This window comes from Chiloscyllium plagiosum, unplaced genomic scaffold (assembly GCF_037043375.1).
Source record: "Chiloscyllium plagiosum isolate Xiang-an unplaced genomic scaffold, Cpla_swu_hap1 HiC_scaffold_29, whole genome shotgun sequence".
In the NCBI taxonomy this organism is placed as follows: domain Eukaryota; kingdom Metazoa; phylum Chordata; class Chondrichthyes; order Orectolobiformes; family Hemiscylliidae; genus Chiloscyllium; species Chiloscyllium plagiosum.
Genome location: NW_028270167.1, coordinates 40881268 through 40909018, shown reverse-complemented (window position 1 = coordinate 40909018; position 27751 = coordinate 40881268). Strand labels below are relative to the sequence as shown.

At 42.6% G+C, this 27751-nt stretch overlaps 1 protein-coding gene across 21 annotated transcripts in view; it reads left to right on the top strand.

The window, feature by feature from the left end:
- The window catches only part of LOC122540755 (rho GTPase-activating protein 32), a 591094-nt gene that overhangs the window by 473152 nt on the left and 90191 nt on the right, over window positions 1–27751 (top strand). The window contains exon 1 of one of the 21 annotated variants that reach the window (XM_087976524.1): window positions 18612–18729. The exons of 19 other annotated variants lie outside the window; for them this stretch is intronic. The gene's annotated coding sequence lies outside the window, so the exon portion shown is untranslated. Of the gene's footprint in view, window positions 1–18611; window positions 18730–23491; window positions 23583–27751 lie in introns of those variants that run through there. One more of the 21 variants, XM_087976522.1, reaches the window with a different exon arrangement.

Genomic DNA, 27751 nt, shown 5'->3' with positions numbered 1-27751 from the left:
CGATCTCACATTATAAGAAAATTGCTCAATAGCCGCACCATTTAACTAATGAGGCCTGAATCGCGTTATAGCCAATAAGGGTAAGGAAAGTTCACACTGGACAAGTAATGGCCTAAATCCTTCAGTCGCCTTAAAGCCAATTCACATTGAAGAAACACTCCTTTATTGCAGAACTGACTGTAATTTATTGTTTAAAAAGGAGTGAGTGTATGTTTGGAAATATCTTTTTAGCATGTTTTACAAAAATATATTTCTAGATCTCAAAGAGTTATGGCCATGAATCATTCCAAGAAATGTTCAGAATGTGCAGGACAGCACATACTGTCTTACGAAGCATTTCCCAGGTGAATTGCTGTGTGGTCATAGAATTTTCATTTCTGCACAGCAGCATGCTACAGTTTGAATAGGGCTCAGTAATTGTGAGAAGGTGGTGTGGGAACTCATCCTTCCATTCTGAAATACCAGGTAATACATAATTTAATAATTCTGAGGTAATATAGTCTGGCTGCCTAAGTACAGGGCAATCTCATTTCCAGTTCTGCAAGATTTTAACTGGGTTGTCTGGTTGGTCACCCACCAGTCTGACCAGGCACCTGACGAGTGCCGCAACTTTCATGACACTGACACATTGGTCACATTGACAGGTTTGTCAGCACCTGAGGCTGTTCTGATTCGTGGTGAAATCAGTCACTCTGATAAAGAGATTTGTTACTGAATCACAAATAGTTTTGCTCTGGTTCTATACTAACCATTCCATTAACCCTGCTTGGTTAACTTGCAGAACATCAAGTAGGGAATTTGATTGATTCCCACTGATGACACTGTACAAATATCTCTGCTGTAAAAAAAAGTTTTTCACATTCTCTTGCAGCAAGGTCAGGTCTGGAATTTTGAATGGATCCTGGTAATGCAGGTTTTTCTGGTCTAATTAGATTAGATTAGATTACTTACAGTGTGGAAACAGGCCCTTCGGCCCAACAAGTCCACACCGACCCGCCGAAGCGCAACCCACCCATACCCCTACATTTACCCCTTAACCTAACACTACGGGCAATTTAGCATGGCCAATTCACCTGACCCGCACATCTTTGGACTGTGGGAGGAAACCGGAGCACCCGGAGGAAACCCACGCAGACACGGGGAGAATGTGCAAACTCCACACAGTCAGTCGCCTGAGTCGGGAATTGAACCCGGGTCTACAGGCGCTGTGAGGCAGCAGTGCTAACCACTGGGCCACCGTGCCGCCCACCCACTGGGCCACCCTAATGATCTTTGGATCATATTAGGAAACACTTGGAGTTAGAAGAGGTAGCTTTGCCAATACCAATGCCTTCTCCAGGCCAAGGAAATATTGCATCAACCAATTTCCTTCCTTGCTTCCCAGCCTCCTCCTCCTCGTACTGCCTAAGCAACCTGTCCCCACTGCCTGATTATTTCTCCCTTTCCATCCTCCCCAACCTGCCTAACCTTCCCCAAGCCTCCTGTCTCCATACTGTCTCTGCATTGCTGCCTCTCCAGGCCTTATCCCTCGCCATTCACTGCACTGCTTTGGTATTGCTCATTGCGCACACCCACACCTTCTTGCCAGAGTATTAAAGGAAAGGCATAAGTAGCTACTATGTTTCCAAAACTGCAAAATTCTAGAGAACTACATTAGTTTTTAATTTTAATTAACATTTCAATTCCAGTCTCCTCCTGAAGAAAGGCCACAACTCAAAACATTAATATCTTTTTACTTCCTGCCGACTGATGGGAGAATTGCAAATGTTACATCTTTGTTCAAAACCATGTGGAAGGGCAGGTGTATTGACTTCAAAAGGACATAGAAAGTCTGGTGAAATGAGCAGAGGCATAACAGATGAAATTGAGAACATGAAGTTATATACTTTGCCAGAAAAAATGACCAGAAGAATCTAAAGTGGAGAAGGGAGCAGAGAAACCTGAGATGCATATAGTCAGATCATTGAAGGTGGCAGGGTAGTTTGAAAAAGTAGTTCATGAGATATATAGAGTCATAGAGTCTTACAGCATGAAAACAGATTCTTTGGTCCAATCAGTCCATGCTGACCATAATCCCAAATTAAACTAGTCCTACCTGTTTGCACTTGGCTCATATCCCTGCAAACTTATCCAAGTATCTTTTAAACATTGTAACTGCACCCGCATCCACAACATCCTCTGGCAGTTCTTTCCACATACAAACCACTCGCTGTGTAAAAATGTTGTCCCTCATAACTTTTCAAATCTTTGTTCTCTCACCTTAAAAAAAATATGCTCCATAGTGTTGAAATCCCCTAGGGAAAAGACACTTGCCATTCACCTTTTCTGTGCCCTTAATGATTTTATAAACCTCCTATGCATCAGTGAAAAAGTGCCAGCCTCTCCATATAACTCAAATCATTCATTCTCACCAGCTTCTGGTAAGTCTTTTCTAAGCACTCTCCAGCTTAATAATATCTTTCCTATCACAGGGCAATCAGAACTACTCATAAGTACTCCAGAAAAAGCCTAACCAGGATCCTGTACAACCTCAAAATGACATCCCAACTCTTATACGGAAACGTCTGAGCACTATATAGTGGTGCTTTATAAGTAGAGACGTAGAATGCAAAGGAAAGAAGTTATGGTCAATCTTTGTATTAACAATCTCAATCTTAACTGGAGGATTATGTGCAATTCTGGGTGCCTTTCTTTAAGAAGGATTTGAAAAATTTGGAGAGGGTGCACAAGATATTTCCAGTTATAATTCTGAGGATAAGAAGTCTTGAGGTATAGGCATAATCAGAGGATTGAGGATGCATAACCTTTCGTAGAATCCCTACAGTGTGGAAGCAGGCCATTCGGCTCATCGAGTCCACACCGACCCTCCAAAGAATGTCCCACCCAGACCCACACCCCTGCTCTGTACCTGTAACCCTGCATTTCCCATGGCCACTCCACTCTGTCCCTGTAACCCTGCATTTCCCATGGCCACTCCACCTAACCTGCACATCTTTGGACTGTGGAGAAAACCAGAGCACCCAGAGAAAACCCACTCAGCCACAGAATGTTCAAGCTCATGTATATACATTTAACATCTTTATTATCTCAGAGCATTAAAGGTTGTGAGAAAGTGAGGAAAATGAAGTTGAAGTCTAATATTAGCCATAATTATGCTAAATAGTGTTTCAGGTTTGATGGCCATATAATGTCATCATGCTCCTATTTCTTGTGATAGTTTGGAGAAGCTGAAGAGTTATTCTCGGAGGAAAGAAGGTTAGGCAGATTTGTCAGAGCTGTTCAAAATCATGAAGGATCTGGACAGAGTAGATAGAAAGAAGCTGTTCCCATTTGTGGAAGTATCAAGAACCAAAGGACATTAAGGTGATTAATATAAAAATGAAAGGAGGCAGCAGGAAATATATTTTTACATGGTGAGTTGTCAGGATCAGAATACACTACTTGAGTACATGCTGGAGACTGATGCACTGTATTTAAAAAGGGAATAGAACAGATTTGTAGAGCTACAGCACTACATATAGTTAATGGGACTGACTGAGCAGTGGAACAGAGAGGTGGCATAGACATATAGAAACCATTTTCTGATCCTCTGGCATGATCTGTGAGAAGCAGTTAAGATATAGGGTTATTAAAGTCATTTCAGAGGAGAAGTCCACTCCCTCTGAACTTGGAAGGATAAATTAAGAGCAAGAATTGTCTACCCTATACTTTTATAGGTTGTAGAAGAGGAGGATAGGTTCTTAAGGTCTGAGGATATGGATTACTCAGATCCAGAAAAGATCTTCCATTGAACATGGAATCAATGACTTGAAACCTAGTATAAAATAGGTAGGAGTTCAGACAATCACGAGGGGTCTTGACAGAATAATTCAGGAAAACTATTCCCATTGGTGGACTGATCAAGAATGAGAAGATATTGATTTAAGGTAATTGGCAAAAGGATCAAAGCAGCATGAGGGAAAACATTTTTCACACAGCAAATGCTTAGGATCTGGACTGCACTGTGATGAAGGCAGGTTCAATTCAGGCTTTTCAAAAGGAAATTGGATCATTAGCTGAGAAGAATGAATGAGTAGGACTATGTGATAAGGCACAGTACCAGTTCTTGTGCTCCTTTAGATGTGACAGACTGATTGACATCCTGGTATGATTCATTCTATGTAACTATTCTGTGACTATGATTAGCAGTGGGGGTTTGGAACAGGATTCAGTAACATTGTTTAAACAAGGTATTGGAGGAATTGTTGTTTGAAATAGGTATTCACAAGTTAATTTCAAACTTGCTGAAAGGGACCTAGTGTAGAGGAAGGCAGTCCGATGGAATGCAAAATAGTATGCCAATGTAGAATGTGATGATGTCACTTTAAAAAAGTCATTTTGTCTTTGTTTTTTTTTTAAGAAAGGTCATAAGGGTAGAGGCGCAGGAGAGTCTAGGAAGAGGCAGGGGAGTGGCCAGTTCTCCCAGTTCAGGTTTTATCTAGTTTGTTTTAACTGAAGCAGAGCTTCAGTAAAGAATTCCTCTGAATTTCTGCTGGATCTCTCTCTTGATGCTGCTCTCTCCTGTCTGTAAGAACGTGTGATTGAATTTACCTTTTTGCCAAGGGGTGTGTTTCAGGGATGTTACTGTATTGGAACAGTTAATTAGTAATAGTTACTGTATCGGGTCAGTTGAGTTTTCCATTAATTGAATTATTCCAAATTCTGTTTTCTTTTGTTCATGTTTCAACTGTGGTGTTTGAATAAATTCTGTTTTGCTTGAAGCCGAGTGGTTTGACCAGTTGTATCACACCTGGAATATCCATTTCATATCTGCCTTTAAAATAAGAAAAAGAGCCTAGGTTACCTTCTCAAAATATTTTGAGGGTCTGGGACCTGGTCCATAACAAGAAACAAACAAGAGGCTTCTTTAAATATGAGTTGAATGAGTGGGAGCAATTTAAATGATGAAGAAATAAGGAGGAATGCGTTTTGGATTGCAGTGAGTTTAAGGTACAATTTGCTCACCTGTAATAATAGATAATGAGTCATTCAAGTGCTGTGAATTCTTGTGTTATGAGTGGTTATTATCTGTGCTGTCAAATAGAAGCTAAGATGTTTTGGTGAGGCTGCAGGAAGTTGCCATTTGTATGGGTAAAGAGATGTTGGACTATATGACTAGCTGGAATTGCATTATGTTATCGGGGCCCCTAGGCTTCCGATTGCTTTCTGCCTCCTCTGTTACGGATGATCAATCTGCACAGTTTAACCAGGCTTGTTTATGATTCAGACGGAGTTGTTGCTGTTGCTGTATGATGAATTCATTGCTGACATCGTATGTTTGTAGCTTCTGCCAGTTTTCCAGCACAGCTGAAATTGAGCAAAGGTGTTTTGTAGAAAAGTCAAAGTTTTTAAAAGCTATTTTCTCATGAGTATGATATTTTATTTTTCCAGCTTTGTTCTCATTTCTCTCCTCCCTTCTCTCCCTCCACTAAAGGTGCAAACTCTGACTGAATTGAATACCTTGACCAACTTCCTTACATTACTCAAGTGGAGACCTTATGAGTATCAGGGGATAACCACAGGAGCATAGCAATGGCAGCTCAGCCCCAATGTCAAACTGCATTTTTCCAACACTCAAGTTTTCGTCAGGAGTCCTGAAGAAGGGTCATTCAACCCAAAACATTAACTCTGATTTCTCTCCACAGATGCTGCCAGACCTGCTGAGCAGTAGATAAATATTTTGATTGTAGGGAATGTAACAGCAATAATTTCTAACTGGTGCAGAGTTTAAATTTTTTAATACAAGCAGATCCTGCCTGTGAAATTGTAATGATCAGATTGTCAATGTGAAACTGCTTCTGAACAGAAGAGCTGCTTGCACAATATACTGAAAACTAACCACACTGAGTAGGAGCTGTCAGCTATTTAAGCAGTACCACTAATTAGGTGCCTTGCACAAAACCTCTTCCCTTTTGATTGCTGTAAATCCCCAGGTAAAGATAGATTGGTGACTTGGTCACAGAAATGGAAGATGGAGTTTAATCCAGACAAATCAAGGTGATGCATTTTGAAGGATCAAATTTAGGTGTGAATTATGCTGTAAATGGCAGAACCCTTAGGAACATTAACATACAGATGGATCTGGATGTGCAGGTCCACAGTTCTCTCAAAGAGACAACACAGGTAGGCAAGGTGATTAAGCAGGCATATGGTTTGCTAGCCTTCATTGTCCAGGGCATGGAGAACAAGAGTTGGCAAACCCATGTTGCAGCTATATATAAAATCCATGTTAGGCCGCATTTGAAGTATTGTGTACAATTGTGGTCACCACACTACCAAAAGGATGTGAAAGCTTTGGAGAGAGTGTAGAGAAGGTTCACCAGGATGTTGCATAGTCTCGAGGACATTGGCTATGAGGAAAGTTTAAAAAGACTAGGATTGTTTTCACTGAAAGATGGTGGCTGAGGGGAGAGCTGATCAAAGTCTACAAAATTATCAGAGGCATAGATAGGGTAGCTAGTCAGAGGCTTTTTCCCAGGGTTGAAGTTTTAATTACAAAGGGACACAGACTCTGGGTGAAAGGGGAAAGTTTAAGGGAGATGTGCAAGGGAAGGTTTTCATGCAGAGTGGTAGGAGCCTGGAATGCAGTGTCAGAAGAGCTGGTGGAAGCAGGCACGTTGGCAATGTTCAAGTAGCATCTGGATGGTTACATTAATAGGGAGGGAATAGAGGGATACAGACTGAATAAGGGCAGAAGGTTTGTTTTTTGTTTAGTCAGGGCAGGATGATCAGTACAGGCTTGCAGGGCCAAAGGGCCTGTTCCTGTTCCTCTTTGTACCTGATATAGTAAACAGATCAGTAAGAGGGTGTGACAGAGTGAACCATTAGCCAGTGGGACTGTTTATTCCAAAGCAATCACATGAATGGGCAGGGAGAAGGTAGGATAGGCTGCTCAAAGTGAAAGGACAATTTCTCGTATTGAACATTAAGCAACTTACAGCAGAGCCACGTGTTTCGGGACAAAGGCATGTTTGTCAGGCAGTCTGACTGTGATGCAGAGGAACACACAATAAGAAGTCAGATACAAAAGTTTATAAAGCTGTGAGCTTGTACAAAGAATGGTATAGCACAGGAAAAAAGCCCTTCAGTCCATCAAGACTGCAGTGACACAAGATGTATTTCTAAACTAAAAAAACCATTTCCGTATGTTGTCGGTATCCATACGTTCCCTACCTATTTGTATATCTGTCAAGTGCTTCTCAAATGTTGTAGTGGTGTCTGCCTCCACCACCTAGCAGCACATTCCAGGCACTTACCACCCTCTGTGGGTAAAAGAAAGCGCTTGCCACTCATATCTCCCATAAACTTACCACTTTTATCTTTACCTTAAACCTATGACCTTAGTAATTGACATTTCTACCCTGGGAAAAAAATATCCATTTTATTCATGTCTTTCATAATTTTGTAAACTTCTATCAGGTCACCACTCAGCTTCCAATTTTCAAGTGAAAACAAACCAAGTTTATCTATTCTCTCCTCCTAGCTATTACCCTCCAAACTAGGCAAAATTTTGTTAAACGGTTTCAGTACCCTGTCTAAAGCCTCCACATCCTTTTGATCATATCACGACCAGAACTGTGTGCACTATTCCAAATGTGGCCATACAGCAGCAACATGGAAGTTCCATAGTTTGGATGCAGTGCTGGGAGCCTGTCTGAAAACAAGGTTCAAATTCTCAGTTTGGATAGACACCCAAGAGTCAGAAATGCATGTTTAGGATAAGGACCACATTTGTACTCATCAGACTGTGATATAGATTGTTAAGTACTTGTTGTTGTTAACAGAACAGGAAGTATTTGTACTCTTAATATGTGTCCATTTAAAATCAGCCCCATTTCCATGAATGAGGTGTTTTTTTGGTCTCTCTTACCTTGTGATCAGTGCTGCTGTCAAAAATTCAGTGAAATATGAACGTTGCTGTCTGAAATCTTTATGCAGTTATTCAAGGTGAAAACTAAGGTGTAAGCTCTGTAAAGGCACTGAGGAAAATGAGGAAGGTAGTTGAAAATAACTGGCAGAAGCCGAGTGCTGTAACTGTTTGTCATATTGAAGTTCTAGAGTTCAGTGTAGAACATTGACTTGTATCTCTGCTGGCTGTGTCAGCCTTGGCTTAGTGGTTCACTTATGCCCGATAGACCAAGGGCTCAGGTACATAATTTGTTGAAAGTTGTGTCACAGTTAGACAGGATGGTAACAAGGTGTTTAGCATGCTTACCTTCATTGCTCAGACCATTGAGTGTAGGAGTTGGAATGTCATTTTGATGTTGTACAGGATGTTGGTGAGGCCATTGTTGGAGTGTACAGTTCTGGTCACTCTGCTATAGGAGGATATTATTAAATTGGGGAGGACTCAGCAAAGATTTACTAGGATGTTACAGGAATGGAGGGTTTGAGTTATAAGGATTGGCTGGGACTTTTTTTAACTGGAGCACAGGAGGTTGAGGGGTGATCTTATACAGGTTTATAAAATCATGAGAGACAAAGATAAAAGAATAGGTCTTTTCCGTAGGGTAGGGGAGTTCAAACCTAGGGGCATATTCTTAAGTTGAAGGAGTAAGATTTAAAAATGACCTGAGGGACAATTTTGTGGTTCCTATGCGGAATGAACTGCCAGAGGAAGTGGTATATGCAGGTACAGTTACAACATTTAAAACACATTTGGATAGGTATATGAATGAAATATGGTCCAAACGCAGACAAGAGGGACTAGTTTAGTTGAGGAAACCTAGTCGTCACGGACTAGTTGCACTTGTTTCCGTGCTGTATGACTCAATCTGAACTGAGAATCACTCAACAGTACAGTTATAGATTTTCAGAACAGTTAAAGCAAAATGAATTGTAATTGTTGCAACAGTTTGATTACAGTGTAACTATAATTCAGTTGGAGTCTCATTGGAGTACACTATGAACATATTTCAATTATACATGCTTTCAGTAATTGGGTTTCAATATAGTTGGATGTGAAGAAATATAATCACTAAAATCATGTCACTAGACTGATCATTCAAAGCCTGCATTGGATGATATGGAGACAAGGCATTTATCACACTTGCCTTCATTGCTCAGACCATTGAGTATACGCCTTGTTATTCCAGATTCCACCAGGACTGCTGGAAAATTTGAATTCAATTGATTGAGTCTGGAAAATTCAATCCCAATAGTGTGGATGAGCGGAAAGATTAAGTGTCCATTTGCATAGATCCCTGAAAGTTGCCACCCAGGTTGATAGAGCTGTTAAGAAGGCATATGGTACGTTAGCTTTTATTGGTAGAGGGATTGAATTTCGGAGCCATGAGGTCATGTTGCAGCTGTACAAAACTCTGGTGCATCCGCACTTGGAGTATTGCAAACAGTTCTGGTCACTGCATTATAGGAAGGATGTGGAAGCTTTGGAAAGGATGCAGAGGAGATTTTTCAGGATGTTCCTGGAATGGAGGGAAGGCTGAGGGACTTGTGGTTGTTTTCTTTTGAGAGAAGGCAGTTGAGAGGTGACTTAATTGAGACGTATAAGATAGTCAGAGGGTTAGATAGGGTGGACAGCGAGAGCCTTTTTCCTCGGATGGTGATGGCTAGCACGAGGGGACATAGCTTTAAATTGAGGGTGATAGATATAGAACAGATGTCAGAGGTAGGTTCTTTAACTCAGAGAGTAGTAGGGGCGTGGAATGCATTGCCTGAAACAGTAGTAAATTTGCCAATTCTAAGGGCATTTAAATGGTCATTGGATAAACGTATGGAGGAAAATGGAATAGTGTAGGTTAGATGGGCTTCAGATTGGTTTCACAGGTCGGCGCAACATCTAGGGCCGAGGGGCCTGTACTGTGCTGTAATGTACTATGTTCTCTCACCAACAAATGTCATAACATAGCTGCAGTAATCAGTTTAATGTCCTTTATTCTTTTATTAAGTACAGGTATAATGTCTACCTTATTTAGAGCCTTTAGGCAGAGTTTTTTTAAACTTACATTTACTAATTTAAAAGACAAACAGAATAACACCTCTTAATGATGCCAGCAGATTGGACAGACACTTGTAATCCTATTAGGAGTAGCAGTCAGCAGTTAGCACTTGTTTTAACCCATCTACTATCTTCCTGGAAAGAAGCCCCTCAAACCTTTGTGTATTATAGACAAAACAATGTAAAACCATAGTAATGGAATTTTAATATGTCAGAACTGTGCATAAATAGGCTTTTGTAAGAACTGTAGTTCGGTATTACTTATGCTACTTGCGGTTGCTGAACAAAAGAAGCAAGTTTCGCCGTTCACTGATTTTGGGCGTAATTTGAACACAATCACACACTATGTTAGGTTGTCATTTGATTAATCTGTGGTCTACCTCTCTCAATTTTGGTACATTTTCTCAGCTATTAGTGAGGACCACTTTATCAGGGTCATCTCAGCAGGATGTGTGCATTTTGTGTTTGAATTCCAATGCCTTGATCAATTGACCGCCCAGGACCGATTAGGGATAGTCAACATGGCTCTGTGCGTGGGAAATCATGTCACACAAACTTAATTGAGTTCTTTGAAGAAGTAACAAGATTGATGAGGGCAGAGCAGTAGATGTGATCTATATGGACTTCAATAAGGAGTTCGACTTCAGTAAGGAGTTCTCCCATGGGAGACTGATTAGCAAGGTTAGATCTCATGGAATACAGGGAGAACTAGCCATTTGGATACAGAACTGGCTCAAAAGTAGAAGACAGAGGGTGGTGGTGGAGGGTTGTTTTTCAGACTGGAGGCCTGTGACCAGTGGAGTGCCACAAAGATCGGTGCTGGGTCCTCTACTTTTTTGTCATTTACATAAATGATTTGGATGCGAGCATAAGAGGTACAGTTAGTAAGTTTGCAGATGACACCAAAATTGGAGGTGTAGTGGACAGCGAAGAGGGTTACCTCAGATTACAACAGGATCTGGACCAGATGGGCCAATGGGCTGAGTAGTGGCAGATGGAGTTTAATTTAGATAAATGCGAGGTGCTGCATTTTGGGAAAGCAAATCTTAGCAGGACTCATACACTTAATGATAAGGTCCTAGGGAGTGTTGCTGAACAAAGAGACCTTGGAGTGCAGGTTCATAGCTCCTTGAAAGTGGAGTCGCAGTTAGATAGGATAGTGAAGAAGGCGTTTGGTATGCTTTCCTTTATTGGTCAGAGTACTGAGTACAGGAGTGGGGAGGTCATGTTGCAGCTGTACAGGACATTGGTTAGGCCACTGTTGGAATATTGCATGCAATTCTGGTCTCCTTCTATCGGAAAGATGTTGTGAAACTTGAAAGGGTTGAGAAAAGATTTACAAGGATGTTGCCAGTGTTGGAGGATTTGAGCTATAGCGAGAGGCTGAAGAGGCTGGGCTGTTTTCCCTGGAGTGTCGGAGGCTGAGGGGTGACCTTATAGAGGTTTACAAAATTGAGGGGCATGGATAGGATAAATAGACAAAGTCTTTTCCCTGTGGTGGGGGAGTCCAGAACTAGAGGGTGTAGGTTTAGGGTGAGAGGGGAAAGATATAAAAGAGACCTAAATGGCAACTTTTTCATGCAGAGGGTGGTACATGTATGGAATGTGCTACCAGAGGATGTGGTGGAGGCTGGTACCATTGCAACATTGAAGAGGCATTTGGATGGGTATATGAATAAGAAGGGTTTGGAGGGATATGGGCCGGGTGCTGGCAGGTGGGACTAGATTCGGTTGGGATATCTGGTCAGTGTGGACAAGTTGGACCGAAGGGTCTGTTTCCATGCTGTGCCTCTCTACGACTCTGTGTAGTCAATCTAGTTTTATATATTATGCATATTCAGAATGCTTTAGCATAATTGCATGGCTTGCTGGGCCATTTCAGAGGTCAGTTAAAAGTCAACCACATTGGCTGGAGTCACTTACAGCCAAAAGCAAGTAAATTGGGTAGATTTTTATTCCTAAAGCATATTATTAGTTTTCCACTGGAACCCAGTCATCTTATTTAAATAAGTAGAATATAGAATGTTACAGCGCAGTACAGGCCCTTCCACCCTCGATGTTGCGCCGCCCTGTGCAACCAATCTGAAGCCTATCTATTCTACACTATTCCATTTTAATCCATATGTCTATACAATAACCATTTAAATGCCTTTAAAAGTTTGAGAGTCTACTATAGTTGAAAGCAGGGCGTTCCACGCCCTTACTACTCTCTCAGTAAAGAACTACCTCTGACATCTGTCCTCTACCTATCACCCCTCAATTTAAAGCTATGTCCCCTCATGCTAGCCATTACCATCTGAGAAAACGGGGTCTCACTGTACACTCTATCTAACCCTTATATGTCTCAATTAAGTCACCTCGCAGCCTTCTTCTGTCTAACGAAAACAGCCTCAAGTCCATCAGCCTTTCCTTGTAAGACCTTTGCTCCATACCAGGCAACATCCCAGTAAATCTCTGAACCCTTTCCAAAGCTTCCACATCCTTCCTATAATACAGTGACCAGAACTGTACGCAATACTCCATGTGCGGCCACACCAGAATTTTGTACAGCTGCAACATAGGGCGGCACTGCTGCCTCACAGCGCCAGGGACCCGGGTTCAATTCCAACCTTAGGCGATTGTCTATGGGGAGTTTGCACATTCTCCCCACGTCTGTGTGGGTTTCCTCCCACAATCAAAAGATGTGCAGGTCAGGTGAATTAACCATGCTAAATTGCCCATAGTGTTAGGTGCATTCGTCAGAGGTAAATATGGGTCTGGGTGGGTTACTCTTCAGAGGATCGGTGTGGACTTGTTGGGCCAAAGGGCCTGTTTCCATACTGTAGGGAACCTAATCTAATCAACATGACCTTGTTGCTCAGATACTCAATCCTTCTACTAATAAAAGCTAACACACTATGCCTTCTTAACAATCCTATCAACCTGGGTAGCAACTTTCAGGGATCTGTGTGCATGGACACCAAGGTGTCTCAGCTCATCTACACTGCCAAGAATCTTACCATTACCCCAGTACCCTTTATTCCTGTTGTTCCTTCCAAAGTGAATCACCTCACACTTTTCTGAATTATACTTCAGTTGCCACCTCTCAGCCCAGCTCTACAGCTTATCTATGTCCCTCTGTAACCTGCAACATCGTTCCACACTGTCCACAACTCCATCGACTTTAGTGTGAGCCAAAATTTACTAACCTATCCTTTTATGCCCTCATCCAGTTCATTTATAAAAATGACAAACAGCAGTGGACCCAAAACAGATCCTTGTGGTACACTGCTAGTTACTGAACTCCAGGATGAACATTTCCCATCAACCACCATCCTCTGTCTTCTTTTAGCTAGCCAATGTCTGATCCAAACCGCTAATTCACCCTCAATCCCATGCCTCTGTATTTTGTGCAATAGCCTACCATGGGGAACCTTATCGAATGCTTTACTGAAATCCATATGCACTACACCAACCACTCTACCCTTATCCACCTGTTTGGTCACCTTCTCAAAAAACCCAATAAGGTTTGTGAGGCATGACCTACCCTTCACAAAACCATGTTGACTATTCCTAATCGACTTATTCCTTTCTAGATGATTATAAATCCTATCTCTTATAACCTTTTCCAACACTTTACCCACAACTGAAGTAAGGCTCACTGGTCTATAATGACCAGGGTTGTCTCTACGCCCCTTCTTGAACAAGTGGACAACATTTGCTATCCTCCAGTCCTCTGGCACTATTCCTGTAGATAATGATGACATAAAGATCAAGGCCAAAGGCTCTGCAATCTCCTCCTGAGCTTCCCAGAGAATCCTAGGATAAATCCCATCGGGCAAAGGGAACTTATCCATTTTCACACTTTCCAGAATTGCTAACACCACCTCTGTATGAACCTCAATTCCGTCTAGTCTAGTAGCCTGTATCTCAGTATTCTCCTCGACAAAATTGTCTTTTTTCAGTGTGAATACCAACAAAAAATATTCATTTAGCGTTTCTCATATCTCCTCGCACTCCACGCACAACTTCCCACTACTGTCCTTGATTGGCCCTTGTCTTACTCCAATCATTCTTGTATTCCTTATATACCCATAGAAATCTTTTGGGTTTTCCTTGATCTTATCTGCCAACAACTTCTCATGTCCTCTCCTGGCTCTTCTTAGTTCTGTCTTTCCTGGCTAGCTTGTAACTCCCAAGTGCCCTAACTGTTCTTTCACATCTCATCCCCCTTCTTCCTCTTGACAAGAGATTCAACTTCTTAAGTAAACCACAGCTCCCTCGCTCGGCCACTCCCTCCCTGCCTGACAGGTACATACTTATCAAGGACCCACAGTAGCTGTTCCTTGAATAAGCTCCATATTTCAATTGTGCCCATCCCCTGCAGTTTCCTTCGCCATCCTATGCATCCCAAATCTTGCCTAATCGTATTGTAATTGCCTTTCCCCATCCTATAACTCTTGCCATGCGGTATATACCTATCCCTTTCCATCGCTAAAGTAGATATAACTGAATTCTGGTCACTATCACCAAAGTGCTCACCTACTTCCAAATCTAACACCTGGCCGGATTCATTACCCAGTTCCAAATCCACTGTGGCCTCACCCTTGTTGGCCTGTCTACATTCTGTGTCAGGAAACCCTCCTGCACACATTGGGCAAAAACTGAACCATCTAAAGTACATGAACTTGTGCATTTCCAGTCAATACTTGGAAAGTTAAAGACCCCATAACAACTACCCTGTTACTCTCACTCCTATCCAGAATCATCATTGCAATTCTTTCCTCTACATCACTGGAACTTTTCGGAGACCTATAGACCTATAGAGAACTCCCAACAAGGTAACCTCTCCTTTGTAACCTCAGCCTATACTACCTCAGTGGCAGAAACATCCTTTCTGCCACCGTAATACTGTCCTTGATTAACAATGGCACACCGCACCACTTTTACCATCTTCTCTGTTCTTACTGAAACATCTAATCCCAGAACCTGCAACAACCATTCCTGTCCCTGCTCTATCCATGTCTCTGAAATGGCGACAGCATCGAAATGTCAAACTCATGCTGCAAGTTCACCCACCTTATTCTGAAAGGTCCTGGTGTAGACACACTTCAAATAACCTTCCTGCTTGTCGGTGCACTCTTGCAAAGTTGAAACCATGTTTCTGATCTCCCTCTTCTCAACCTTCTGGACACTGGAGCTACAATTCAGGTTCCTATACCCCTGCTGAAATAGTTTAAACTCACCCAGAGAGCATTAGCAACACCCCCCCCCCCCCCCCCCGGATATTGGTGCCCCTCTGGTTCAGGTGTAGACCATCCTGTTTGGAGAGGTCCCACCTACCCCAGAGAGAGCCCAATTATCCAAGAATCGGAAACCCTCCCTCCTGCACAGTACCTGCAGCCACGTGTTCAACTCCTCGCTCTCCCTATTCCTCGCCTGTCTTGCACATGACATGGGCAACAAACCTTAGATAACAACTCAGTTTGTTCCAACTCCTAGCTCCCTGAATTTCTGCCTTAAATCCCCATCCCTTTACCTACCTATGTCGTTAGTGCCTACATGGACCATAATTTGGGCTGCTCCCCACTCCCCCTCATGGATCTCGAAAACACAATCTAAGACATCACAGACTCTGGTACCTGGGCAGCAGCACACCAACCGTGAATTTCTCTCATTCTCACAGACCCTCCTGACTGTCCCCCTAACTATGGAGTCTCCATTGACTAATGCTCTGTTTCTCTCACCCCTTCCCTTCTGAGCAACAGGGACAAACTCTGTCCAGAGACCTGTATCCCATGGCTTACCCCTGGTAAGCTCCCCCAGCCCATCCACCTCCTGCCTCACCACAATATTATCCAAGACTATATACTTGTTATTGAGGGGAACGGCCACAAGGGATTCCTGCACTGTCTGCCAGTTCCCTGACTATAACCCATCTGCCTTTTTCTTGTACCTGGAGTGTGACTACCTCCCTGTAACTCCTCTCAGTAACCCACTCCGCCTCCCGAATGATCCGAAGTTCATCCAGCTCCAGTTCCCTAACATGGTTTTCGACAACTTGGAGTTGGGTGCATTTGTCACAGAGGAAGTCAGCAGGGATACTAGTGGTGACCCTGACCTCCCACACTCTGCAGGAGGAACATTGAACTGCCCTAACCACCGTTCCCACTATTCGAAATTCCCAAAGAGACTATTGAAACATAAAGAATTTTTAAAAATGATTACCATACCAATCTGGTGCATAGAACCTTTTTTTTTGTTCGTGGAGACTGTGTTTAGGTCAATGCAACCACTCAAATATATTGCTTCACTTACTCAGCAGTCCCATGTCCACTCCTGCTCAGCATGTGCTCCGTCTTTTCAGGAGGTAAGTTTTTAAAGCAGTGATTTACCTTCCCAGCAGCCTCTCTCCATCTCTCCTCGCTGCTCCCGAGAATTGAAGTTTCATTTATTCATTCAATTTCACTTAAGTGCTGTTTTGACAGATTCCTAAAGGGATAACAGTCCAGTTAAAAGGTATTTAACAAATACATACTAATTGGGGAAAATGTTTGGTGTTCTGTAATCTATTCAGGTCCAAGAGATGGTTGGTAAGGGCTGATTAATATTATAATCTTTCGTGGAGACTTGATGGGAATGGTATTGTTTACAAAATTGACATCTATTCAGAGGTTGCTTTTGATGTAGAAATAAATCTGATAAGGGTTTAAGGTGAAAGGCATGTTTTAATTTTAGTCTATATTGGACTGGGGTGTACAAAGTTAAAAATCACACACCAGGTTATAGTTCAACAGGTTTATTTGGAAACACACTAGCTTTCGGAGCTGCTCCTCCAAAGGTTGAAGGAATTATACCAGGTTGAAGGAGCATCGCTCCGAAAGCTAGTTCTTCCAAATAAACCTGTTGGACTATAATCTGGTGTTTTGTGATTTTTAATGGTATTAAGGAATATAGCGAGCTACTGAGTGAGCTAGTAAAGCTAACCTAAAACACATTTCACAATAACTGTAATCACCAAACCTGTACATTGCACCAACATCCCAGATTCCTCCATCACCATTCCAGTGTATTTATGCCACCTTCCCAACCCCTCCCTTCGTAGACAGCTCCCACCAGAGGTAGAGTCAGGTCTGTATATAGTCTGGAAGCAGTGACTCTGGGAGTCCTCAGCTTTGACTCTGAAACACATTAAGACTTGTAGCATTAGATCAAAGTGGGAAAGAAAACCACCTACCAATTGCTGTCTACCATCATCTCTCATTTTATATATACTCTTCCATGTTGAACACTGCTTGGAAGAAGCACTGAGAGCAGTAACTGAGCAGAATGGCCTAATTCTGTTCCTATTACCTTTATGGTCTTATGGACCCTCCAATCCCATAACCAGGAATTCCTCGGTACTATTGTGGACCTGAAGGAGATAGCTGTGAGGTTGGGCCTGTGGGAAAGTGTTTGAGAGAACCAACATGAAGGAAAGCTCACTTGACCTGACCCTCACCTTTCTACATATCAGAGAGATATTAGACCATGCTATAATTGGTAAAGGTGACCACGCCAGCCTTGTTGAGCTTACACAGGGAATGCCCTCCATTTGTCGTTTGTCACTGTACTAATGATGCTGATTAAGAATAGGTATAATGTTATTGGCATCAGTGAACCGTTGTGGATCATCGGCAGAATTGAACACTTAACAAATCTGAATCCATTACAAATCTCTGATTCAATGAAAGTACAGAAGAGCATGCTGGGAGCAGCACTCAGCATATCTAAAATGATAAATCAGTCTGGTGCAGATACAGCACATCAAAAGCAGCATGCTACGAGAATACCTCAGTGATCCTGCCATCAACAGATCACATAATTGTTCTGTGGTCCTGTCATGTCCAGTCATCAATGGTGTTACACTCAAAACCTGGACGAGGCTCTCCAAGGTTTTACAGTCCCATGTGGGATACCCCAAGTCATTAAGACTCTGAGTGATGAGGAATGAACTGGTTACCTTTCTTGATTTGCCCGTCCCCTCATAGTTTGCAATAAAGTAAAATTGGATTTCTTCCCTTGTGGATACCGGTCTCTCAGATCCAAATGAACTCCTGTTCTAAAAGCAGTCAGTGTAACCTGGCTTTCTTGAGTTAAAAATGAGAGTTTATTAATTTATAAATGTGAGAAGAATTAATAAATTTGCAGCTGCTGCATTGCAGATTACTGGTAATGTTGACATTGGTAGTTGATTTCAAGATTCTTAGTTTTACAGGTTGTTGGCAATTCTGTTGTTTTGATTATTTTTGACTGCCTCAATTTCAACATTCAGGGTGAGAGAGTCCTTTTGTATCTCAGTTTGGCTTGCTCACTAGCAGTCATAGTTAGAGACACCCGTTACAGACCAGTAAGTCTCATGTCTGTCGTCTGCAAGGTGTTAGAAAGGATTCTGAGGGATAGGATTTATGACCATCTGGAAGAGCATGGCTTGATTAAATGCAGTCAACACGGCTTTGTGAGGGGCAGGTCATGCCTCAAACCTTATCGAGTTCTTTGAGGATATGACTAGAAAAGTTGATGAGGGTCGAGCTGTGGATGTGGTGTATATGGACTTCAGCAAGGCATTTGATAAGGTTCCCCATGGTAGGCTTATTCAGAAGATCAGGAGGAATGGGATTCAGGGGAACATAGCTGACTGGATACAGAATTGGCTGGCCAACAGAAGACAGCGAGTGGTAGTAGAAGGAAAATATTCTGCCTGGAAGTCTGTGGTGAGTGGTGTTCCACAGGGCTCTGTCCTTGGGCCTCTATTGTTTGTAATTTTTATTAATGACTTGGATGAGGGGATTGAAGGATGGGTCAGCAAGTTTGCAAATGACACAAAGGTTGGAGGTGTCGTTGACAGTATATGAGGGCTGTTGTAGGCTGCAGCGGGACATTGACAGGATGCAGAGATGGGCTAAGAGGTGGCAGATGGAGTTCAACCTGGATAAATGCGAGGTGATGCATTTTGGAAGGATGAATTTGAAAACTGAGTACAGAATTAAGGATAGGATTCTTGGCAGTGTGGAGGAACAGCGGAATCTTGGTGTGCAGGTATATAGATCCCTTAAAATGGCCACCCAAGTGGACAGGGTTGTTAAGAAAGTATATGGTGTTTTGGCTTTCATTAACAGGGGGATTGAGTTTAAGAGTCGTGAGATCTTGTTGCAGCTCTATAAAACTTTGGTTAGACTGCATCCAGTTCTGGTCGCCCTATTATAAGAAAGATGTGGATGCTTTGGAGAGTGCTCAGAGGAGGTTTACCAAGATGCAGGCTGGACTGGAGGGCTTATCTTATGAGGAGAGGTTGACTGAGCTCGGACTTTTTTCATTGGAGAAGAGGGGACCTAATTGAGGTATACAAGATAATGAGGGGCATAGATAGAGTCGATAGCCAGAGACTATTTCCCAGGGCAGAAATGACTAACACGAGGGGTCATAGTTTTAAGCTGGTTGGAGGAAAGTGTAGAGGGGGTGTCAGAGGTGGGTTCTTTACACAGAGAGTTGTGAGAGCATGGAATGCGTTGCCAGCAGCAAGGTCATTGGGGACATTTAAGAGACTGCTGGACATGCATATGGTCACAGAAATTTGAGGGTGTATACATGAGGATCAGTGGTCGGCACAACATCGTGGGCTGAAGGGCCTGTTCTGTGCTGTACTGTTCTATGTTCTATATTTACTTGAACCACAGGGTGATTAGGCAATAGTTCCTGTAAATTTCACAGCATGCTAATACACAACCCCAGGTTAGTACACCCACAAGAACCTCCTTCCTCTAGTCCTCTCCAGGAAAATTGAAACTGACGTTTTAGAACAAATAACAGTACAGCACAGGAGCAGACCCTTTGGCCCTCCAAGCCTTCGCCAACACATTTGCCCCATCCGTATTCAAACTGTCTTCACTTACAGGATCTATATCCTTCTATTCCCTTCCTCTTCATGTATCTGTCCAGGTGCTTCTTGAATGCTGCTATTGTGTCTGCTTCCAGCACCACCTCAGGAAGTGAATTCCAGGCTCTCACCACCTTTTGTATTCTTGTGTATACTTCAAAGGAAACAACACAAAATGTGCCTGTGGTTTGGGACATATTTTACAGGGAATGGCTTGCTGTTGAAAAAGTGGATCATTGCCTTTCATGATCTTTGCAGCCATTCGAGATCACGGCCCAGTCTGTTTTGACTTGCTTCTCCCCCTGTGGCGGGCTGTTGTCTGATATGCCTTTTATATCTTTAGGTGTCACTTTTCATGGGTGTATTTCTCTAAGCAGCCACTTATTTTGTATCTGTAGCCATTTTGGACTGTATCAGCCATATTTTTTAAAGAAATTCATTTTGGAATTACAAGTTAAAGTGTCCCTTGGAGTTCTCACCCATGGTCATGACAATGATGGTAAACAATTAAACAAATAAATGAGGCTTCCAAAGGATCCCATCTCTAGTGATGACAGAGCCCAATGCACATTAACAAAAACGAAGGCGAACACTTTTGTAATGATCTTCAGTGAGAAATGCCTAATTGATCTTCTGCTTCCTTCTAAAAAACCCGTTGTCACAGAAGTAAGCCTTCAGATAAACAAAAAAACTGAAGAACTACAGATGCTGGAAATCAGAAACAAAAACAGAATTGTTGGGAATATTTAGCAGATTTGGCAGCATCTGTGGATAGGAAGTAGAGTTAAGATTTCTGGTTCAGTGACCCTTCAAAACCTTCAGCTAGTTTGTTTCATTCCACATTGCTCTCAATAAACCATTGAACTAACTGAACACACCAAAGTTAGTGGACCCTGTAAACATTCTGGCTCTAGTGATAAAGACATTGCATCCAGAACTAGCAATACCTTTATGTTCCAGTAGGACTTCAACACTGGCATCTACCAGATAACAAGGAAAATTACTAAAATATTTTCCTGTCCACAAAAAAGGACAAGTCTGATCTCCCTAGTCTTCTACTCATCCTCAGCAAAAACTGACATTCTATTCAGTGGCAGTTGCTGAGCAATAATCTGCTCACCGGTTTTAAATTTAGGTTCGGCCAGGACTACTGACAGACTGACCTTGTTACAGACATGCATTGAACAGACAAAAGGGCTGAATTCCAGAGGTCAGGTGAATGTAACTGTCATTGACATAGAATCATAGAGGTATACAACATGGAAACAGACCCTTTGGTCCAACTCGTCCATATGGACCAGATATCTAAATTAATCTAATCCCATTTGCCAGCATTTGGCCCATATCGCTCTGAACCCTTCCTTATTATATACCCATCCAGATATCTTTTAAGTGTTGTAATTGTACTAGCCTCCACCATTTGCTCTGGCTGCTCATGACATCAGCGCAACATTTGACCAATTGTGGCATCAAGGAGCCCTAGTAATCAATGTAAGTCAAAAGGCAAGCTCAACACTAGCCCAGAACAAAGGAAGTCAGTTGTGCTTGTTGGAAACCAATTATCTTAGCCAAATACATTGATGCAGGAGGGCCTCATAGCAGTCTTAGGGCTAACTATCCTCAGCTACTTTATGAATAATTCTTGCTCTATCATGAAGACAGAAGTGGGAATGTTTACTGCTAAGTACACAATGTTCAATTTCATTTGAAACATCTCCCATAATGAGGTGCCCAATGCACTGAGATTCAGGTTTGAGTTGTTCAGTGGTAAATTATGTTCCAGTCACACACATTCAAGATAATAACCATCACAAAATTGGCTCTTAAACGTCTCCCATTTAACATTTAAAAGCACTAACAATGTAAAATCGCACATCAATATGCAAATAAAAGCAAAATACTATAGATGCTGGAGACCTGAAACATAAAGAGAAAATTCTTGAGAAACTCAGCTGGTCCAGCAGTATCTGTGGAGAGAGAAACAGAGTTAGAATCTGATATCAATCTTAACGACAGAAGAAGAGGACTCAAAACGTTAACTATCGTTCTCTCCTCATCATGTGGCGGTGCTGGTGTTGCACTGGGTGGACAAGGTCAGGAGTCAGAGGACACCTGGTTATAGTCCAACAGGTTTATTTGAAATCACAAGTTTTCGCCTGACAAAGGGGCAACTCTCTGACAAGATTTCAGAGTGTTGCCCCTTTGTCAGGTGAAACTTGTGATTTCAAATAAACCTGTTGGACTATAACCTGGCGTCATCTTACTCTCTTCACAGTTGGTGCCGGTTTCTCCATTTCTGTTTTTACCCCACACCAAAATCCTTGTGATTGTCTTTGACCAGGATCTTAACTGGATTAGCCCTCTGAGTGCTGTTCACGAGAAGAAGTTGGAGGCTGGGAATTGCAACTAGTGACTCTGCCATAGCATTTCCCCCCATCTACATAGCACATTGTCAGGAATGCTGTCTACTTTGCTCCGCTAAATGCAACTCCAACCGCACACCATTCAGCAGCAAGCGACATGTTTAATTTGCACACCATCCCTTCCGCAATCTCCCCAACACAGACACACAAAGGCTGTCATGTGTATCATCGACAAGATGCCATGAGAAATCCCAAGGCTTCTTAGACTGCACGTTTCAAACCTATATTTACCGCGTAAAAGGAGGGCAACAAGCCCGAGGGAATATTACTGATTCCAAATCCTCCTTCAAATCAAATACTATCCTGACTTGGAAATACATTACACTTCCTCCTTTATCGCCAGCACAATCCTCGAACGCCCTATCGAACAAAACTCTGGAAATATCTTCACTGCGTACCAGAATGATTCAAATAAGCAATGATGAGTAAAGAAGGAAGATGCCGGCTTTGCCAGTGACACTCACGTCCAGTATTCCCTGTAAATTTCTATTTGGCTGCGTGAGCCTTGAACAAGCGCGGCAACTACTTCCGGAACCTAGTACCAATACCGTGTGCGTGCACCTTTGAAGGGATGTTGTACCCATGAATTAATAAAAGTTTGAAAACAGATTACAAAGAATCGCAGTGGAGTTTAAAGTACAGTTGTTTTAGCCTTCAGTCCCTACAATAGTACAATGGTTAGACAGTTAGATTATAATGCAGCTACATTTGTTTGATCACGACCTCATTACACTGCAGTTAGATTATAGGTTTTGTTGATCCAAATTTGGAAAGGACTATTAGTGGTGGCAGTAATGAAAGCAGTTTACGGTGATGCACATTCATGCATGTTGCCTTCGGCGTTATCTTCTCTGGGATTGTATTACATCTTTGAATAATCAATGAGTTGAGAATGTTCCAGGTGATTTGCTTCAGTTTTTAAAATCTGAATTCAGGGTTTTACAATTTAAGAATGACTAACTTACTCAGCTGCTGAAATTGGAATGCATAGACCTACAGTGCTTTGTACTTTGCAGGAATTTTGCAACAATGTTTTATCCCATTAACGTGTTGTTATGCGCATTGGAATGCGTATAGCTGTAGTTAAACTGGCTGCTCCTCCCAGTTCCCTACTCAGTATTGTTTCTACAAGGCAGATAGGAGCTGAAAGCACGCCGTTTGTTTCAGCTTTCTTTTCCCTTCTCAGCTGTTTGTAGTAGGAGTAAGTCTCAGGAATGTCGTTGCCTAGTGCTCTCTTCGTTGACTCCTGTTCACTACTCCTGCACTCGTGAGTCTCTGTTCTGAACAAACCAAAGTAAAGACAAGGTTTGGGAGCGCGCCTGCATATTCTCTGCTTCTGACGCTGGACGGTACCAAAGATTTGGAATGAATTGTACTGGGAAGAATTCTGTGACAAGTACTGAAACATTGCTCAGCTCTGACTTATTATATTGCAAGGGTGTTATTGAAGGTTGCATTTTCATGTATGCCGCTTAGTTAATAATTTACATTCGTTATAAATCAAATTCTTAAACTTCAGTCAGAATTGTGGAAGAACAACTATATTTTGATTGGAGAAAATGTAATCAATTTTGGTAATTGGATTTGCTTTAATTACAGCAAATCATTCCCTCCTTTACTAGACTGAAAGCAATCTCTCTTTGCCTGGCTTCCCTTGTTCATGTAGTTGAACAGTGCGTGTGCACTTAGATTCCACTACTGTTTGTGGATTCTGTGTATGTTGTCCTGCCCTTCTTAAAGTAGAGACTGCATTTGTGCATTATATTCCAGTGGTGTTCCCATTGCAATTCCGAGTAGTGGGAATTCTGTATTTGTTATATTTCTGTTTGGATTAAGTGAGAAAGAGTTCTATATTGTCACTGTTTGGGTATGGAGTTCTTTTGGAGTTTGGGGAGGGATCTGTATATGTTATATCACTAGGAGAAAGTGAGGACTGCAGATGCTGGAGATCAGAGTCAAAAGGTGTGGCGCTAGAAAAGCACAGCAGGTCAAGCAGCATCCGAAGAGCAGGCTCCTCAGATGCTGCCTGACCTGCTGTGCTTTTCCAGCGCCACACTTTAAGCAGTTGTATTACTGTTTAGATGTGAATGTGAAATGAGTTGGGGCAAGCAGAAGAATTCTGTTTCTTTTGTATTACTGTTTAGAAGTGATTCTGCTTACCTCTTTGACCTTCATTCCCATGGATTATCTCCATTAGTGCATCAACTGATATTCTACCCATCAGATGGTTTCCTGATTTCACTTGACCAAAGGTTTTCAATGATCTACGCAGACTTCCTCATCGAGCCACTTATCTGGATTATGCAATAGTAATCAATTTTAATTTTTCTTCAAGTGTATGATTCTCAAAACAAGTTAGCTTTTAAGCAGTCTGCAGGGTAACATTCTGGCAAAGTTTCCGAGTTGGTGGCTGCATTGCTTTTGAAAAACCAATTGTCTATGCATTGGAGTTCCATATGGCATAGTCATATGACTATGATTCATAATTTGTACTCCGAAATGCTATGGTAGTTTTTAAGTGCTGTCCATTCTTTATGCTGCCAGGATATATTATAATAGATGTAAGCAAATTAACCAGGCCTTTGTAATTGGATTTTCCATGTACTCATTCCTTTTTTGGCTGCTGCTCCTGACCCAAGTCCATCACGTGGATTGCCACCTTTTCGCCAATATTTTTCTGTCTCCCTGAGACTTTTTCTTGTCACCATGCCTCCTTCTGTATCTCACTTCCTGTATTCTCTGCCCTCCAAGTCTGAACCCAATCCTTTAATAATTTCTGTTTGTTCATTTAAGGAATGTGGAATCACTGGCTGGGCCAGCATAGTTTTGTTTTTGCTCCTTCTGAATTGTCCCAAGAAAGTGGTGGCAAGCTGTCTTTTTGAACTTCTGTACTCCATGTGGCGTGTAGGCATTGATCAGTGCTAAGGAAAAGGCAGAAGTGTTTGCAACAATCATCAGCCAGAAGTGTTGAATGGATGATCCATTTCAGCCTCTTCCATTAGTATTACAGATCCCAATCTTCAGCCAATTCAATTCACTCCACCTGATTTCAAGAAATGGTTAGAAACACTAAATACTGCAAAAGCTATGGGCCCTGACAATATTTTGACAATAGTACTGAAGATGTGTGCTCCAGACCTTGCTGCTCTTCTAGCCAAGCATGTTCCAGTAACAATATAACATTGGCACCTACCGGACAATATGGAAAGTTGCCCTGGTATGTCTTGTAGGAGAAAGTGAGGACTGCAGATGCTGGAGATCAGAGCTGAAAATGTGTTGCTGGAAAAGCGCAGCATCCAAAAAATAGGAGAATCGATGTTTCGGGCATAAGCCCTTCAGGAATGAGGAAAGTGTGTCCAGCAGGCTAAGATAAAAGGTAGGAAGGAGGGACTTGGGGGAGGGGCGTTGGAAATGTGATAGGTGGAAGGAGATCAAGGTGAGGGTGATAGGCCGGAGTGGGGTGGGGGCGGAGAGGTCAGGAAGAAGATTGCAGGTTAGGAAGGCGGTGCTGAGTTCGTGGGATTTGACTGAGGCAAGGTGGGGGGAGGGGAAATGAGGAAACTGGAGAAATCTGAGTTCATCTCTTGTAGTTGGAGGGTTCCTAGGCGGAAGATGAGGCGCTCTTCCTCCAACCGTCGTGTTGTTATGGTCTGGCGATGGAGGAGTCCAAGAACCTGCATGTCCTTGGTGGAGTGGAAGGGGGAGTTGAAATGTTGAGCCACGGGATGCTTGGGTTGGTTGGTCCGGGTGTCCCAGAGGTGTTCTCTGAAACGTTCCGCAAGTAGGTGGCCTGTCTCCCCAATATAGAGGAGGCCACATCAGGTGCAGTGGATGCAATAGATGATGTGTGTGGAGGTGCAGGTGAATTTGTGGCGGATATGGAAGGATCCCTTGGGGCCTTGGAGGGAAGTAAGGGGGGAGGTGTGGGCGCAAGTTTTGCATTTCTTGCGGTTGCAGGGGAAGGTGCCGGGAGTGGAGGTTGGGTTGGTGGGGGATGTGGACCTGACGAGGGAGTGGTCTTTTCGGAACGCTGATAGGGGAGGGGAGGGAATTATATCCCTGGTGGTGGGGTCCGTTTGGAGGTGGCGGAAATGACAGTGGATGATACACTGTATATGGAGGTTGGTGGGGTGGTAGGTGAGGATCAGTGGGGTTCTGTCCTGGTGGCGGTTGGAGGGGCGGGGCTCAAAGGCGGAGGAGCGGGAAGTGGAAGAGATGCGGTGGAGGTCATCTTCGACCATGTCTGGGGGGAAATTGCGGTCTTTGAAGAAGGATGCCATCTGGGTTGTGTATGGTTTTGGAAGGTTAGGAAGGCGGTGGTCCTTCTGGGAACAGATGCGGCGGAGATGAAGGAATTGGGAATATGGGATGGCGTTGGTGGTAGGTGAGGACCAGTGGGGTTCTGGTCCACCTGACTCCCCGAAGCCTGTCTCCAATCAACAAAGCATTGGTTAAGAGTGTAATGGAACACTGCCCACTTACCTGGATGAAACAACTCCAACAACACTCAAGAAGCTTGACACCATGCAGGATAGTACAGCATTACTTCAACAAGCATCACCTCCCTCCACCATTATTCAGGCGCAGCAGTGTGTACCATTTCCAGGATGGACTGCAGAAATTCACAAAGATCCTTATACAGCACCTTCCAAATCTATGACCACTTCATCTAGGACAAGGACATCAGATACATGGGAACATCACCTGTAAGTTCCCCTCCAAGGCACTCTCCATTCTGACTTGGAAACAGATCACAGTTCTTGCAGTGTGACTTGGTCAAAATCCTGGAACTCCCATCCTGATGGCATTTTGAGTCTAACTACAGCAGATGAATTGCAGTGGATCAAAAAGCAGCTCACCACCATCTTCTCAAGGGCAACTAGGTATGGGTAACAAATGCTGGCCCAGCCAGCAATGCCCACATCCCATAAGAGAATTTTAAAAAGTGGCTCTATTTGTCTTCAATGTTGGGGAAAACTATTGTACAGATATTCAAGAAATTTATTATCCTCATGACGTAGGTTAGAAAATTTAACCCAATCTATAAAAGTTAAATTCCCTCATTTAAAAACATTCTGCATTTGCAGGAAACTGTGTATGTTTAACATCAAAGCAACATGTGACACAGAGTAAAATCTGGAAACTGTATGGCTCACTGGGTGACCTTGCAGGTTGTGATTATTTCTAGATACCCACTGCCCTTGTCCTAAGTTTAGAACTATTCTCTAATAATCCTTCATAAGTTATTGCACAGCATCTTGTAGATGATATAGACTGTAGTTGCTGTGTGCTGGTGGTGAAGGGAGTGTTGCATGGTTTAGATGGAGTTCCAGCCACGTTTGCTGTTTTGAATTGAATAGTCTCAAATTACTTAAGTATTGTTGGAGTAGCACTCTTCTACCACATTCCTGACTTGTGCCTTGTAAATGGTGGACA